Genomic DNA, 16,113 nt, shown 5'->3' with positions numbered 1-16,113 from the left:
TATTCATTCTGGTATCCTAAGCACCTATCTGGATGAAAAGCACAAGCAATGGGAAGTCATGGGGCATAAAGGACCTTGCAAAGGCTCTGAAATCCATCTCTTACTTATGGCCTTTGAGACTCAGCCTCCTCCTCTATGTAGTGTTCATAAAACTTAGTGGAGATAGAACACTAGGGACACAGAAGGTCAAAGGAGGTATTTACTACGACTTTCCAAATATCTTCCTTTAGGAAAACAAATATATTTTATTTGCAATGAGGCTTTCTTGTGAATTTTATTCTTCTAAAGAGGAATATTTTTAGTGAACAATTGATTCGTTTGCCTCCCTGTGCTACTTTATTGACAATACTCAGGTAGGGGTGGTTTTCCCTCAAGCAGTTACCTCCATGTGATTTGTATATCAGACCTTCCTAAAAGCATGTTTTCCTGCTCTTTCGTTCCACCCCATCCCAGCTCTACTTCAAATATTGTGATCCTCTATTAAAATGCACAGAACCCTGGGAAAATAAGGAGAAGCAAAATGTTTGTCACTGCCAGCTCTGGTATGCATATATCAGAGGCTAAATTATAACTGATGAAGACAGAAATGGGACCCGTATCTGTCTGACTTCAGAAACCAGAAGTGTAGCTACTACAAGCTGATGAATGGGAGCTCAGATCAAGGCCTAGAGTGGAGAGGAGTCTTCTGATCAGAAGGGGAAAGTAAACAAAGGGCAGCGTTTAATTATTTAATAATAAGTAAGAGAATGACTAGGGTGTTTTTACAGAACAGGATATAATATTGAAATAAAATCCCCCAAAGTGACACAGAAACATAATGCAATCCTCTTAAGCTACAACCCTTCCTAAACCAAACCATACCATTCTCTTCACACAGCCTGGAAAGTCAAAAGAAAGGGGATACTGATCTGCATCACACTGGCATTAGAAGCAGATCTAGTTTTAATGAAGTATTACTTCATGGGCTGAAGTTTCCCCCAAAAAAGGGTAAGCTTTTTTCTCAAGAAACATCACTGTGTAATAATCAAGGAGCCAGGGATGGTGGTATTAATTGTTCTAAGTACAGGGATTTCTTTTGCAGAAAGAAGTACCAATCAGAAAGAGAACTGACCAATAATTACTTAACAAAACTGCTTCAGAAGTAGATTTCTAAATCTACTTTTAGACTGATAGTTAGAAAAATCTTACTAAGTTTATTCATTTAGAGGAAATCTGTGCAAGCCTCTGAAACCAAGAGGTATTGTATCAAAAGAGATAAGGTCACTAGACACTTATGTAAGAGCTACTTCTTCCTCAAATGGCCACCATTAAGAGGAGAAACTATTTGCTGTATTTTCTGACTATTAACGTTACCAAGAAGTAACAATGCACCTTTAGGAAACTAGTATGAAAGAAAAACATAATAAAATTTTTTGCAGGTGACTCTTTGATCTCATAGGTGTGTGTTAATTTTCCAAAGTTGGCACTGGATCCTGCCTTTACAAAATGCTCCTTGAAATATCACATTGAAAATCTTCTCTTTTACTCCTTATTGTAAACACTGTGTACGTTTTTAAGAAGACCAATAAAAAATATGGACTATGGGGCTTCCCTGGTGGCGCAGTGGTTGAGAGTCCGCCTGCTGATGCAGGGGACACGGGTTCGTGCCCCGGTCTGGGAAGATCCCACATGCCACGGAGCAGCTGGGCCTGTGAGCCATGGCCGCTGAGACTGTGTGTGCAGAGCCTGTGCTCCACAACGGGAGAGGCCACAGTAGTGAGAGGCCCGCGTACCGCAAAAAAAAAAAAAAAAAAAAAAAAAAAATATATATATATATATATATATATAGAGAGAGAGAGAGAGAGAGAGAGAGAAAGAGAGAGAGAGAGAGAGAGGGAGAGAGAGAGAGAGAGACTATGAAATTATTTTTCCAATAGTGAAATTGTGGAGAATACATCTTGCATTTCTACTGTATTCCCGCAAAAAGAGGAAGTTCTTTTCCACAAAGACTCTCATCAATGTTAACTCTGGGAGAGAAGTATTTGTAGTTGTCTCATGCTTTGTGGTGAGAGACTCGCACTTTTTCCCCTGTCTCTATTGTGGGAAACAGGGCACACTTTGGGCTGAGAATTCATGCTGTGGTCGGAAAAGAAAGAAACGAAAAATACCCTCATTAACACTGCTCTTTAACAAGTTCAGCAAATGGGCTTCAGGCGTTCTAAACAGCAGCAATTAAAAAATAACTTTAGATTTCATACATTTCTTCCAGTAGGATGAAAAGCTGAGGTATGTTAACTTTAATTTTATGGTTTGCGTGAATACCGAGTTCGATTACTCCCTGTCAAAGCAGAAATCAGCCTCTTACAGGGAATAAGTGCTAATTAAGCAAAACAGAGTAAGCATGTTATATGAAGTATATTTGATTCTTTCCTGTGCACTTTGGCTGCACAAGCTCTAACCACAGTTTCCGGAGGGACCATCAGTGCTCCCTAAGAATGCCAATGCAGTGTTCCGTCCAGTTAGTGGGGTGCAGAGACCAGTCAGAATGCTGATGCTTTCCACAAAGGAGATGGGGCTAGGGAGGCAAATGCAATCAGGGAGTATTAGCTCTGTCTTGTGTGCCTGCTACAAAACCGTGTCCTCTCAAGACTGCTCTATCCCTTCTTTGCTTTATTCGTGTATGTGTAAGTTTGTATATGTAAGCTTTACAAGTCTCTCCTAAGAGAAAACTGAAAATGCCCAGGAAAAAGACAAAACTGCTTCAACAGAGAAAGGTCTCTCTGTTCCAGTTGAAGAGGATATAGAGTTAATAACAGGAAATATCCATCCCCTGAAACTCTATGAAACATGGATGCTTCCACAATTTACTCAAGGTCTCACTGACCAGGCTATAAGTAATTTTAATTATTATTTCTTATGGTTATGGTTGATAAAAAGTCTCAGTGGTATGCTAAAAATCTTTAACACTTGTTGACCTTTTTTCTTGATAGCTTTCCTCCTCCCAGGCTCCAGCCAACAGTAGCAGTAACAGATATCCAGATCTTAAGAGGATAGAAGTATAATGGTGCACTGAATATGGAAAGGAAGAACCAGTAATGGTTCCTATACATTCATAACGCGAATCAGCATCAAACTAAGCTTCCCCAAGAAGAAGCTGACAGCAAATAGTTCCTCCTCTTAATGAACTGAGGAAACAACTTTGAAGTTATCCGTAGCCACCGCTTCTGAAGCAACCAGTAGCTTTGCAACTATTAGTTTACTTGTATTAGATTAATTTATATTAGAGTTTATTTAATGCAATTGCTCACAAATTTTAAACCATTTTGTAGAGTAGTGTTCTGTATCTGTTTAAATGAAATGCTTTCCTAAGCTCAAAATCAGTGTTTTTATGTTGTGTAAATTATGAAATTACTGTGAAATATCTGGTAAACTTGATAGGAAACCCCAGATGTCAGCACTTTGCTGGGCAGGAGTTAAAGTGGCCCACACCATTAGCCCTCATCAGGAGCAGTAGCAGTGGGCTAAGTCATAAGGGCACGCCCGTCCATTACACTCACCCAGGATACTGTGAGTGAGAAACAAAGGGCAGTCAGACAGGGACCTCTATGCTCAGATTCCACTGCCAAGAAATGGCCTAAGTCAGCTCTTGTTGTTGAAGAAAATAACCCTTTAGGAATCAGACTGAATCCTATTTTAAGTTTTAGAGGAAGAAGGATACTATTTAAACATTGATGAAATGTGCCTCTCTTTTTATATCAGCATAGAAATTTATTTGAATTCAAAAGAATATGGTTATATTTAGCATAGTGTAATAATTATCTAAAGCACATATCATCGTTGGCTCTGAAACAGTTCTAAAGATGTCATTCTTTTGAAGTCAAAAAATATGCAGTAAAAATGGACAAGGAAGCAAAAATATGAAAAAAACAAGTTTGCTGAGTATGGGAAGTTGTTACAAGAGGGGCACAACAAGATAATGTAACAGAGTCCAAATTACATAACATGCAGCAAGGAGTTCTCTTGCTTTAACAACTCCTAGAAATTAAACCAGTAATCTCAATGCAAGAATATCACCACTGGGTTATTTAACAGGACAAATTTTCTGAGGGACACAGGTAGTAATTCACTCTACTTCCCCTTTCTCTAATATCTTTTCTCACACCAATTTCTTTTCTTTCCTCGAGGATAGATTTTATCCTGTTGAAAACAATTTTAGTTTTATTTGTAAAGTGGAGTAAATAATATCCTGAGTGAAGTAGGCAGAGTTTTAGCTGAAGATGCTCAGGAATCAAACTTTTGAAAAAGGCCAATCAGCTAGCTAGCTAGCAGTTACCATCAGTGGCTTGCAGAAAAAAGAATTACAGATGATATGTTTGCTAAATAGATAAAAAGAATAAGCAGTTTAGAATGGGCGAAAAATCCCAGGATCTACTGTGACCTAGACCAGAGGTGCCTAAACTTTTTGGAACCAGGGACCGGTTTCCTGGAAGCAAATTTTTCCAGGGAGGGGGGGCGGGGTGTGTGAGGTTCAGGCGGTAATGTGAGCCATAGGGAGCAGCAGATGAAGCTTAGTTGGCTTGCTTGCGACTCACCTCCTGCTGTGCAGCCCGGTTCCTAAGAGGCTGTGGACTGGTACCCGTCCAAGGCCAAGGGGTTGGGAACCCCTGACCTACACACTCAAAAGCAGACAGTTGACCTTTGATTAAGCCCATTTTCCTGTGGAGTGAGCCATAAGGGGCTCCAAGACACAGTTTGGTTTCAATGTTTCAGTGTTCACAGCCAGAGGGCAAACTCAGAATGTCTCCTCCTCTTGCAAAAACTGGACCACGGATGAGAAGTCTTTTTTTTTGAGTAGCCCTTCACGCACAACATCCCTGCAGATCTGATGGGCTTGACTGCCCAGAAGGACTGGGCTCTTCGTGCTGGTAGCAGAGTCTCATGCTAATCCCAGATCCTTAGCCATTATAGTGTTGCTCCGAATCCGCCCTGATAGTAATTAGCCGAGGGAACTCCATCCATCACCCCAGGTACAGGATTATAAGTGTCACTTGACCAACATTGTCCTGAGCTCGTATTTAGGATTTTAGCCAAGAGTTTTGGGTCAAGCCCTAACCTGAGTCCCAGATTCATAGCTTCAGCAGTTCCAATCCTACTAATAGCTAACAGCAAGTTTGTGCAGATCTTCGAAGCCTGGCCAGTCCCAACAGCTCCACGATGCACCACATGGGAGCCCATGCACCACAGCAGCTCAACCCCTCCCATCCTAAGTGTGAGGTTGCCAGATCGAGCCATTCCCACACTACCAGAAACAGGGGCATCCGTGAAAACCGCTCCCATTTTCTCAACTTCTTTGGCCAATTCTCCGAAAACCATAGGATCAACAGTACTGGAATCTATTAATGGTGAGTCTTTCTTCACTTTTTTTTGAATTCCATTTGCTCCACAATAAGCTTCTAGTGCATTGATGCATTGTAATAATTTTGTCACCTTTTTCGGCTACATCCCCTGCAGAAGACACTACAGGGTTCATCTGCATCTAGAAGCTCTTTGCATGAATCAGGGAACACATCAACAACGGTGAGTGGCTAGCCATGTTTCATGAGCTCTTTTGCCACTGGACTCCCCACGTTGCCTACTCCAATGAATCCAACTGGAGTCTTGGAAGCTACTGACCTAGAACACAGCGCTGCAAGGCTGGCCACCACTGGCTGCTGCAGACGACTCCCTGTACCGGAGGCCGGAGGTGGCTCCACGGAGATGGAAGGAGGCTGCCACGCTGCCCGCGCCCCTCCTTCTCACGGTGACCTCCTCGACTCCCGGCTCACCCACTGGCTGCTATAGGGTGCGTGATGCGGAGGGCCGGCTAGGCTGTGGCGATTCTTAATACCTCTTTGGTACTAGGTTACACATACAGTTTCACCTAGTGAGCGACTTAACAGAAGGAATTTTTTTCTACGGCATTTTTGTGGCACAGCAGATAGAAGCGAGGTCACTATTTCTTTGAAAAACTGAATTAATATAGAAAGTCATGATTCATTCTACAAATATGCTGAGTCAAAGAAACGTGAAAATTGATGCGATGGAGGAAGAGCGCTAGACTTCCCTGATGCTCAACTGGCGCCTTTCTTCTGGTGTCAGAACATGGTTGTGTAACTCCTTTAATCCCAGTGGATTTTCCAAAAATTCCAGAATCTTCAGATTTTGGTAGCCCCTGTTTACTGCCTTTGCCCCCCTATGCCAAATCCCACCCCACCCCGCACACATTTATTTTTTACCAGTTGTCCTCCGGGGTGTTTTTCTTTATATAGTTATTGCAGCAGTTTGTTAGACTACTGACCCCCAGTGCAAATGCCCCTCCCCCCGTTTTCTCACCCTGTGTAGTTTTGTTCCACCTTGACCTGGGCTTGGTCACGTGACTTGCTTTGGCCCAATGGCATATCAAGAGCTGAAGCTTGGAGAGTACTCGTGCTTTAGGGCTTGTCCTCATGGAAACCTGACATGTTAGGAAGCCTGGCTAACCTAGTGGAGACTAGGCACAGGCCACAGCCAGCACCAATGGCCAGACATGTGAAAGCAACCAGCCCCAGTCCAGCAACCAGATGATGGCAGCCTCAGTAGTCACCTCAGGTGAAAGCAAGACAGATCCACCCAGGAGATCCCAGCCCATTCCGCTGATTCACAAATTGTGAGGAGATAAAGTGCCTGCTGTTTTAAACCACCAAGCTTAGGAGTAGTTCATCACACAGGAAGAGATATAACTATCTTTACTGTTAGATTATCTTCCCATTTTATACCATGTTTCCCCTCAAACGACTGTTCCTTTATCCAAGATTCTAGAAAAGAAATAACAACTGATGAGGCTGATAGAGCCTTAACATTTTTTATAAGTTTTGTAAACTTTTAAAATAACTGTTAATAAAATCAATATTTATTTGATCACAAAATTATTTTCTTCAGTTGCCTTAAGAAGTAATGCAGAATTGTACTAAGTTTATACATTTGGAGGCTCTAAAAATGTGTTATTCCTTGGATTCAAGTCCTAGTGTACTTTATGTGGGCATTCACGTTTGCAAAATGATTCCAGGAAAGTTGCGATTTCATTTTACAACTTTGGCCTAAGGAGTCTTATGATATTTTACCTGGGAAAAAGAACACATTAATTCCACTTTCAGCTATTAAACCCATGGCTTCCTGTATTTTCTAAATTCCCTATCAGTGAAGAAGACTATGTATAGCGTACAAGACCGTCATGATTAGGAGGAAGGTAGTACAGAAAGAGCCCATCAAATTAGGCATTGCCCAGTCACGTCAGTATACTAACGTGGTGAGCCACAGGCAGCTTGAAGCCTGGAAAAAAAGACAGATACAGTGTAATGATTATCCTAAGGATCCGGATAATGATTCCCATGATTTTGTTTTAAATATTAATGGCAGAGGATTCTGGGGAAATGGTGGTGGCTACAGAGAAGATTTTTATCCCTGAATATGCCACCCCTCCCCTAAATACACAACCCCCCACCCCCACAAAGAAGAAAGAAAAGCATCTAGGATAACAAGATCAAAAACCCACAGACAACATCTACAACAAGGTGTCCACATGAACTGCAACATACAGCCAGGTAGGAACAAATCAACAACAGGAAAAAGACCTACATATGTGTATCCCAAGGTGTGTGGGAGGAAGACGAGGGAAGGACTCTCTCTCTCTTTCAGGAGAGCCAAAGGTTACTATGGTTCACGAACTCACTGAGATCGAAAAACTCACTGAGAACAGCGGCAGAAACCGGGAGTGAATGTTGCAGGCTCCACTTTGCAGCTGAGTGCAAGAACTTTGAAATGTTCTGAGGATGCCAAGTGTTCTGGGGTCTGTGAAACCTTGACACCTATCAAACCAAAGCACCATCCCAGAACAAATCCCCATACTCAACAAGGACAGGAAAGAGGAGGCCTGGGTAAATGGGCATAGGAGGGCCGAGGAGGAAGATTTTAGAAATTTTAAGGTCATTTTTTAAAATTATGTTGTGGGGCTTCCCTGGTGGCGCAGTGGTTGAGAGTCCGCCTGCCGGGACACAGGTTCGTGCCCCGGTCTGGGAAGATCCCACATGCCGCGGAGCGGCTGGGTCCGTGCACCATGGCCGCTGAGCCTGCGCATCCGGAGCCTGTGCTCCGCAACGGGAGAGGCCACAGCAGTGAGAAGCCCGCGTACTGCAAAAAATAAATAAATCAATAAAATTATGTTGTGAAAATAATAGAAGATAGTGAGCCCTGGAGTTCTGAAGCTAGAAATTATATTCTGATCTATGTTTCCCTCCTAAAGTGGAAACTTATTTCATTTAAAAATGAGTGACAGAAGAGTATTCCATTCACATCCTGTAGAAAATCAGTGAGAAAAAAAAAGAAAAAAGAAGGGTGAAAAGAAAGTTCCAGCAAATCCTGAAAACGTCACAGAAAGACACGTCCACAGAACAAATGAAATTTATTGCCTGATACTGCGGAAAAAGTAAAAGAAATTTTCAAAGGAATAGAAACTGGTTTTAAGAAAAACATAAAAGAAATTAGAAAAATTCAGAAATGAAGTGATTGGAGAATAGCAAGATTTGAAAAGGTGAAAAATTCAGTAAGTAATTTGTTTTAAAAAAATCATGTCTCGAGAGAAGGTTAAACTAGAAGGAACACAAGTTTGAATAAACACAGTGGATAATGTCTCCTTGGAGAAACAGCTGATTTCAAATCCAGCATAAGAAACGAACAAGATGTTCCTGTTACATCTTGTCATATAAGAGAGCTGGGAAGACTTCAAAGACTACTGTGGTTGTGTGGAAAGGACTCAGGAGCCAACTTGAACAGGATCCGTGAACCTAAGAGGGGACAATCTCTGCATCGATATTTATAACAACCTCACTGAAAACAACAACAAAGAAAGAAAATACCTCATTAGTTATCTTTGGAAGAGTCAACCTTTCTCTCTCTTGTTTTTTCTTTTTTTGTAAAACTGGTAAATAAAATAAAAGAAACATTTATTCTTCCTTTCCTAATTAAACTGTAACTCAGGGCAACCAAGTAGTTGATGAAATAATGTTCTAGCTAGTAAATGAATAATCATCTAGTTAGTAGAATATCACCATTTGGTACCCTTAATAAATTAATGGATCTAGACATTGATCATTAATGGCTGCAACGTCACAGTAAGACAGACACTTGATAGTTCCTTTTGGAATTCATCAATATTATCTATGAAGTAAACTTGACAAAAAAATCACACCTGAATTATGTCAGTGCTCTAGATCTATCTACCAACTGACAGTAAATACATGGGCCAAAGGAGCATGATAAATATATAAGCAGAAAGGGGATGCAATCAGCATAATCCAGACAATCAGCATAATCCAGACAGTTGGGAACCCTACTGGATGAATGCTTTGAATTCAAGGACAAATACTTGCAAGAAAAATGAGCAAATTGAGTTCTTTTAAACCTATACTTTAAAAGAAATTGTGTTTGGATCAGCAATCAAATAAATAATGGTTATTAAAATAAAAATACATTTATAGGACAATCAAGGAAACATGAACTGACTGGCTATTTGTTGATATTAAGGAATCATTATTATTTGCGGATGTGTGATAATGACATAGTTGAGCTTAAAAAGGGCAGTTCTTGCATTTTAGAAATATGGATACTGACGTTTTCACTGAGAAAAAGAAATCTGGGATTTGCTTTAAAATTGCTGGGGATGATGGTGGTAGTAGTAAGAGAGGGTGTAGAGAAAATCTATTGGCCTGAAATGGACATTTGATGAGAACAATGGATGAAAGTTTCTACTTCTTTCTCTTTATTTCTGTAGATGTTTGAAATTTTCCATACTAAAACATGTTTTATAAATGTAGATGGCTTGCAATGTGCTCTTCTGAGCTCTCAGAAGGCAAAAAGCCATTCTTAAATTAGGAGCTTTCTTCTCTAGCCAAGAATTCTAATGATAATTTTGTCCCAACTGGCCAGTGCACTCAGATTGCTCTGAGATCTGTTGGTGGAAAAAAAATCAGCACAAACAATAAAGAGGCTCTTCAGTCTTAGAAGAAAACAACAAAGAATAAAGGCTGCTGCTAGGTCTGGGGCAATAGTGTAGTTACCAGTATAAGACAAAATATTAGTTTCTTCCAAAATCCACTTGTTACTACTGTGTATACTTTTGCAGCAAAGTATCTTTTCTACGTTGTCAGCATTAAAGTAAATTTACTATTTAGGTAGCATTTAAATTATCATATACTCAAAGCCTAGGCTGAAATGACATTAAATCTTATTTGGGCCATTGCAGTGTATTCTCCAGTCTTACTTGCTTTGTCTATAACTGTCGTAAAAAGGTGTGAGGAGATCTGCCAATATTAATGCCAGGATTCAAAATGAGTTCTTTGTAGCTTGCTTCCTTCAGGATCTTCTGCCCTCAGACCCATGTATTTACTTAATGCCTCAGATTATTGTATATGTCACATCTTTCCAACTAGGAGACAAGCTCCTTTAAGGGCAGTGACTAGTCTCATCAACATCGAATTTACTCCAACACCAGTGCTTTCAAATTGTGTGTTGCTTAGTATACGTCTGACCGTAAGAAGTTATAGAAACAATTCTACTCTAACTAAATAATAATGATACTACTGCTACTATTTCTACTACTACTGCTAATAAAATGTATGAAATAGAGTATAAATGGGAAAATAAAGATCACACTGGAAATCCCAGACTATAAAATGAATGATCCCAAAGCCACTGGCCAATCCATCGACTGTAAACAGTTACTTGTGAATTGGTCAACATTTAAATGCGTAATTGAGAGAAGGGTTAAAACAAATTTTATTACCAAAAAACACAATTTTTATACCTACAATTTTTGAGCTCAACTAACCTGTAGTTTTAACAGAAATAGAGGACATTCAAAGTGTTCATTCAGTTTCCTAAGTGATCCATTCCCTATCTTTCCTTATGAAACAATCAGTTACAACTCTAATAATTTGTCAAGGATTCACCAATCTCTACTTCCTTTATTTTCCAAGGTTTGGTATCATTACAAAATCAAGTCCTTTGGCAGAATTTAATAGTTTCAAAATCCCTCATCAATATTATTCACTGGGATAAAATAATATGAAAATTTAACAAACACTGACTATGTGCTGAGAAATGATCCTTCAGTGATTCACTCAAGGTGGAGACTAGTATTCAGGCTGCACCTGAGGTAGAACTTGAATTCCAAAGTGGACCTTTAAACCACAGCTCATCTTCTCTTTTTAAAACCATCAGAAAGAAGAAGCCTGTTGCCTGACCTTTGAGATTCTGCAAAGAGACCATATTTAAGTCTTTTGTCCCTTTTAACTTCCCTAGTCCCCTTCTCTACTTTCAGAATAGTGATTCCCAGATAAGTACAATGAGTTCAAACAGTGTGGTTAAAGGGGTAATTAGTCTGCTCTGCAGCCAAGTTACTCACAGAATAAAAAAGTTGGCTTTCACAGTTGTTACCTTCTTCCTGGGCTTTGTTTAGAGGGGTCTCAGCTCAAGCAAGCAACCTGTCGGCAGCCTGAAATAACTCTGTGGAAATCTAATGGCATATATGTAAAATATGTCTATGAAACCTTTTATTCAATCTTAGGTGCATAATTTTACTACTTCTTTAGGCCTGGAAAAGGATATTCAGCTACAAAAGGACAGAAAAGAAAATGTGTATAATACCTCATGCCCTCCTCACACCCTAGAACCTTATTTTACCCCTGTTTCATCAGAAAATGATGTATACTGTAAGAAACATTTTTAAAATTAGTTGATCAAATATTTAAGTGCACTAAGTCTCTGTATTTATTAAAGCAAATATAGTTACCTTTCTGTCCCTTTCTAAAAGAAAGCAAAAGATACAGTTCTTTTTTCTTAAGACTCAGGGTTTATGGATATTAATTATTACACTATATTGACACCCAGACATGTTTATAGGAGGCTTTTGAGACATACAGAGCTATTTATTCCCATACCAAATGGCACTTCTTTTTCCTCTGCCTTCTGCTTGTATTTTTTCTGTTGCGATTATATCCTACTGAGGCTGCTACATGTCTTTGTTTGAGTTGAGGTTCTAAAGGTAAGACTGTATAGTCTCCTTTTTACAGAATAATAATGGGTTTTATGACTGTTTGCCTTCAGAAGCCTCTTTTTCCACTCATTCTCATTTCATATCTATGGTGAGGTGTCGAAAACAGATGAGTTAGTTCTGAACTGGTGATATATAAATCAATTATTATTTGATTCATATTCAAAGCAGCTCCTCCTAAAATAGCGGCCTTCCTGCCTGTGGGATGTAGTCTAACCTACTGCCTGGATCTACACCCACCAACATCCATATTTTGTCTATTGTTACCTTGGACACTTGTAGGAACTGAGTGAGTTTCTGTTTCTATAGTGTCCATTGACAGACAAATGAATAAAGAAAATACGGCACATATGTAGAATGGAATGTTATTCAGCCTTAAAAAATAAGGGAATCTTGCCATTTGCAACAACTTGGATGAACCTTGAGGGCATTATGCTAAGTGAAATACGTCAGAGAGAGAAAGACAAACACTGCATAATCTCACTTTTACGTGTAATCTAAAAACGCTGCTCTCACAGAAACCGAGTAGAATGGTGGCCGTCAAGGGCTGGGGAGTGGAGGAAATGGGGAGTTGTTGGTCAAAGGGTATAACCTTCCAGTTATAAGATGAATAAATCCTGGGAGTCTGATGTACAGCATGGTGACTATAGTTAACAACACTCTATTGCATACTCAAAAGTTTCCGAGATAGTAGATCTTACATGTTCTCATCACACACACACACACACACACACACACACACACAAGGTAATTAATTGTGTAAGGTCATAGATGTGTTAACTAACCTTATTGTGGTAATCACTTTGCAATATATACATGTATCACATTATGATGTTGTACACCTTCAACTTATACAGTGTTATATGTCAATTACATCTCAATAAAACTGGAAAGAAGAAAAAGATTCACATGGAGAAGGGTGAGGCTGGTAGAAAAAAGCCACTGCCTTGAGCAGTACCGAGGTGGGCGGAAAGCCATGGGCCTCTATTAGCACTGCTGGGTAGGCTCTGTTCCCACGTGTGGGGAGGGGGTAGGACAGCACAGCTGTGATCCTTATTGCAGACCCTAGGCAGCCTCAGGCAACTTTTCAAAGTTAGTTGCTGAAAACCAATAAATGAAATTATAAAGAAGAATTACATAAATGCCTTTATTCTACTTCTGGTCCTCTTGGCAACTTTTTCCATCTAAAAGCTGCACCCTGCAGTTCTCAAAGCAGGAACATTAACATGGATCAGAAGTTTCCAAACTTTTCATCATCAACCCCTACACCAAAAGAAAAGTTGAAATTTTATGACCCCTAGTATATGAAGTACCTTGTGTGTTTTTAACATTTATCAAGAGAACATTTAACAGTTACCTACTATGTGCCAAGAGAAAATAAAAATAAGACACAGACTTTCAATGCAGACTTTGTTCCGGTATTATTCTTCGTTTTGACTTCAGTATAAGAACTATTGAGCTATTTGCTGTCCCAATAAGGGGATAAGCAGACGATTACAGAATCCTGTGATCTCTTCCCAAGTTTGCAACTATAGGGTTGGTCCTAGAATTGCTCAATAACTTTGTATTTTGATTTAAGGGGAAACTAAAAGAACTTCCTGTCCCAAAGTAACTCTGCTTTGTGGAGACTGGAGGTGCCCTGCAATTGACTCAAGATACTGTTTATTTGTTTAAACAGTTCAATGAGTAGTTTCTATTTAACAAGTGAGCACAAATTTTCACAACAGTACCTACCCCATGACATAGCTCAGACGAAAACTCTGAGGGAAAGGAAAACTATATGGGCAAAAAGTCCAGGTTCCATCCACTGTACATGGGATATTGATAGGCTTGTAAAACTTACAGGGGTACCTGGAGGTACCCAGGAGCCCTGGGTATTTAGTATACAGATCAGCAAAGGATGGTGGAAAATAAGACGACACCAGGTCAGGGGACAAATTAAGCAGGTGAAGCTGGTCCTTTATACTCTTTTCCCTTCTGATACACCACTGCTCTGTCATGTCCAGAATATGTTCTGTATCCTCAGTAGACCTACACACACACACACACACACGTGTAGCACACAAACATGCACGCATGCATGCATGTACACATACATGGACTTCCCAGTCTTCTCAGTTAAAATTCAGCTTGTAGTAACTAAAGAAAATTTATAATGCTCTATATTTTATAGATTTTAAAAATACTTGCACTTTAAGAGAAAACTTTTCATGTCTGAAAATCCCTTCTCACGAAGGAAGTTATTTCTGATATTGGAGGTTGACAGTTTCACAGAGAAAACTTCAGGAGCACAGAGATATGCCTGACCCTCTCCACACGCACCATCTGGGGAGAATTCACCAACACAGAGGCTCAACCCCTCTGCTAAGTCAAAATCAAGTATCCCAACATCATTATTTCACAGAGAATACCCTACCTCATGTTAGGCATTCATATGTATTTTATTTGTTGAAGAGAGGAAGAAGATATAAAGGAGGGAATCATCCGAAATTACAGAGGACGGCATTTAAGTCAATATAGATATTTAAATTTAAGGTAAAATTAAATGATAATTTGAAATTATATGTGGAGTTTTATTTACTAAAGAATATTTTGGAAAGTTCAACTCCTATTTTCACTTATGTTTTCAGAGAAGGTATTTGGTCCAAATGAAGAATACCTTCAATTATTGTTCTTTTATTGCAAGCAAAAAAGGATTTATACTTCTTTTCATGAAATATGGTTGTTTGACAACAGAAGGATAAATATTTTATATTTTTAGAAACAACAGTCAGGCTACTGATATTCTTAATTAGTTTTAATAAATCTGAATGCTTCTTATCATCTACTCTTTAGCTTGTACCTGAGGAGTTGAATACCTCCGGGAAGATACGTGCTCCAGACCCGTAAATATGCAGTTCACAGAGCCCACCACCAGAGGGCAATAAAGAAGTCAAATCTTGAAACCATGGAGTGAAAATAGTGGGAGTTTAAATAAAAGCAACATTTCACAGTATGCTTTTCTGACCAACGTTATATCTAATAACTTAACGGATTGTATGTACGTGGATTCTGAAAAGTCAGCAGCACACTTCACTGGTCAATTTCTATGATAAGGGGAACGTAATTGGAGTGTAGAAAAACAGTATACTTACATCTTAAAATTCCACCCCTACAGAATCTACTACTCACTATTGAAAAATGGTAAGAAGAATAGCTTTCTGTGTCTCAGTCACCAGTTAACATTTTCAAGAGTAGAATTTATCTTCCTATGATGCTCAAATACACAGGAAAAATGCATATCTAGGACAATGGATAAACTCTATATGACATGTGAAAATAATTATTCAAATGGAAAAAGTAAAAGATCTACAAGGAACAGTTTTATATGCATTAGTGTGGATATATACATAAAGAGGCTCTAAGAAACATAAAAATCACTTCCAGGAAGTAATTTTAGGTAGAAGAGAATTAACATGGATGAGGAAGAAAAGAGAGTTGGTTTTAAGATAGTTTCATTTACTTGTTTTTTTGTGTGTTTATTTATTTGTTTTATTTATTTGGTCTTTGGAATATAAGGAAACAGTGGCTTTCACATCCGTATCCCAGTGGAACAAAGGGACCGAGGTCTATACTGGAGCCCAGCCATTGTTTGACTACCTTGTAATAATACTGGTGAAATACAGCCAAATCATTTGAACTACAAGCATCCTCTCTGACAATAATCTTAAGACATCAACATTATAAATTAAAGAAAGGAAAGAGAGAATACTGTTTTCTTTAGAGAGAAAATACAGATTCTGGATCAAATCAATAATGTCAGCAAACCTCACGGGTATAAAATATTCTGCTGCCTATCATTCAGATCATGCCTCTAGAAGAGGGAAACTGGGTGATAATTTCCCCAGATTTTATATTTAATTCAAATATTTTAGGTAAGAGGCATCTCTAGTAAAGCACTGTATCATTGATTTTTTCCAATAGGATAGCTCACAGGAGTTCCTCTTTCCTTCTCAAATACATATGGGGAA

General features: G+C 39.2%; 1 pseudogene across 1 annotated transcript in view; it reads right to left on the bottom strand.

Moving 5' to 3' along the window:
* Nucleotides 1-4,359: 4,359 nt before the first annotated feature.
* The window catches only part of LOC309797798 (3-hydroxyisobutyrate dehydrogenase, mitochondrial-like), a 48,782-nt pseudogene continuing 37,028 nt past the window's right edge, over nt 4,360-16,113 (bottom strand). Inside the window, exon 3 of the transcript in view lies at nt 4,360-5,814. The product of the transcript in view is annotated as a 3-hydroxyisobutyrate dehydrogenase, mitochondrial-like (transcript). The remainder of the gene's footprint in view (nt 5,815-16,113) is intronic.

This window comes from Mesoplodon mirus (assembly GCF_964341445.2).
Source record: "Mesoplodon mirus genome assembly, contig: HAP1_SCAFFOLD_999, whole genome shotgun sequence".
Classification (NCBI taxonomy): domain Eukaryota; kingdom Metazoa; phylum Chordata; class Mammalia; order Artiodactyla; family Ziphiidae; genus Mesoplodon; species Mesoplodon mirus.
Note: the sequence above shows the minus strand (reverse complement) of the source record. Positions and strands in the feature narration are given on the sequence as shown.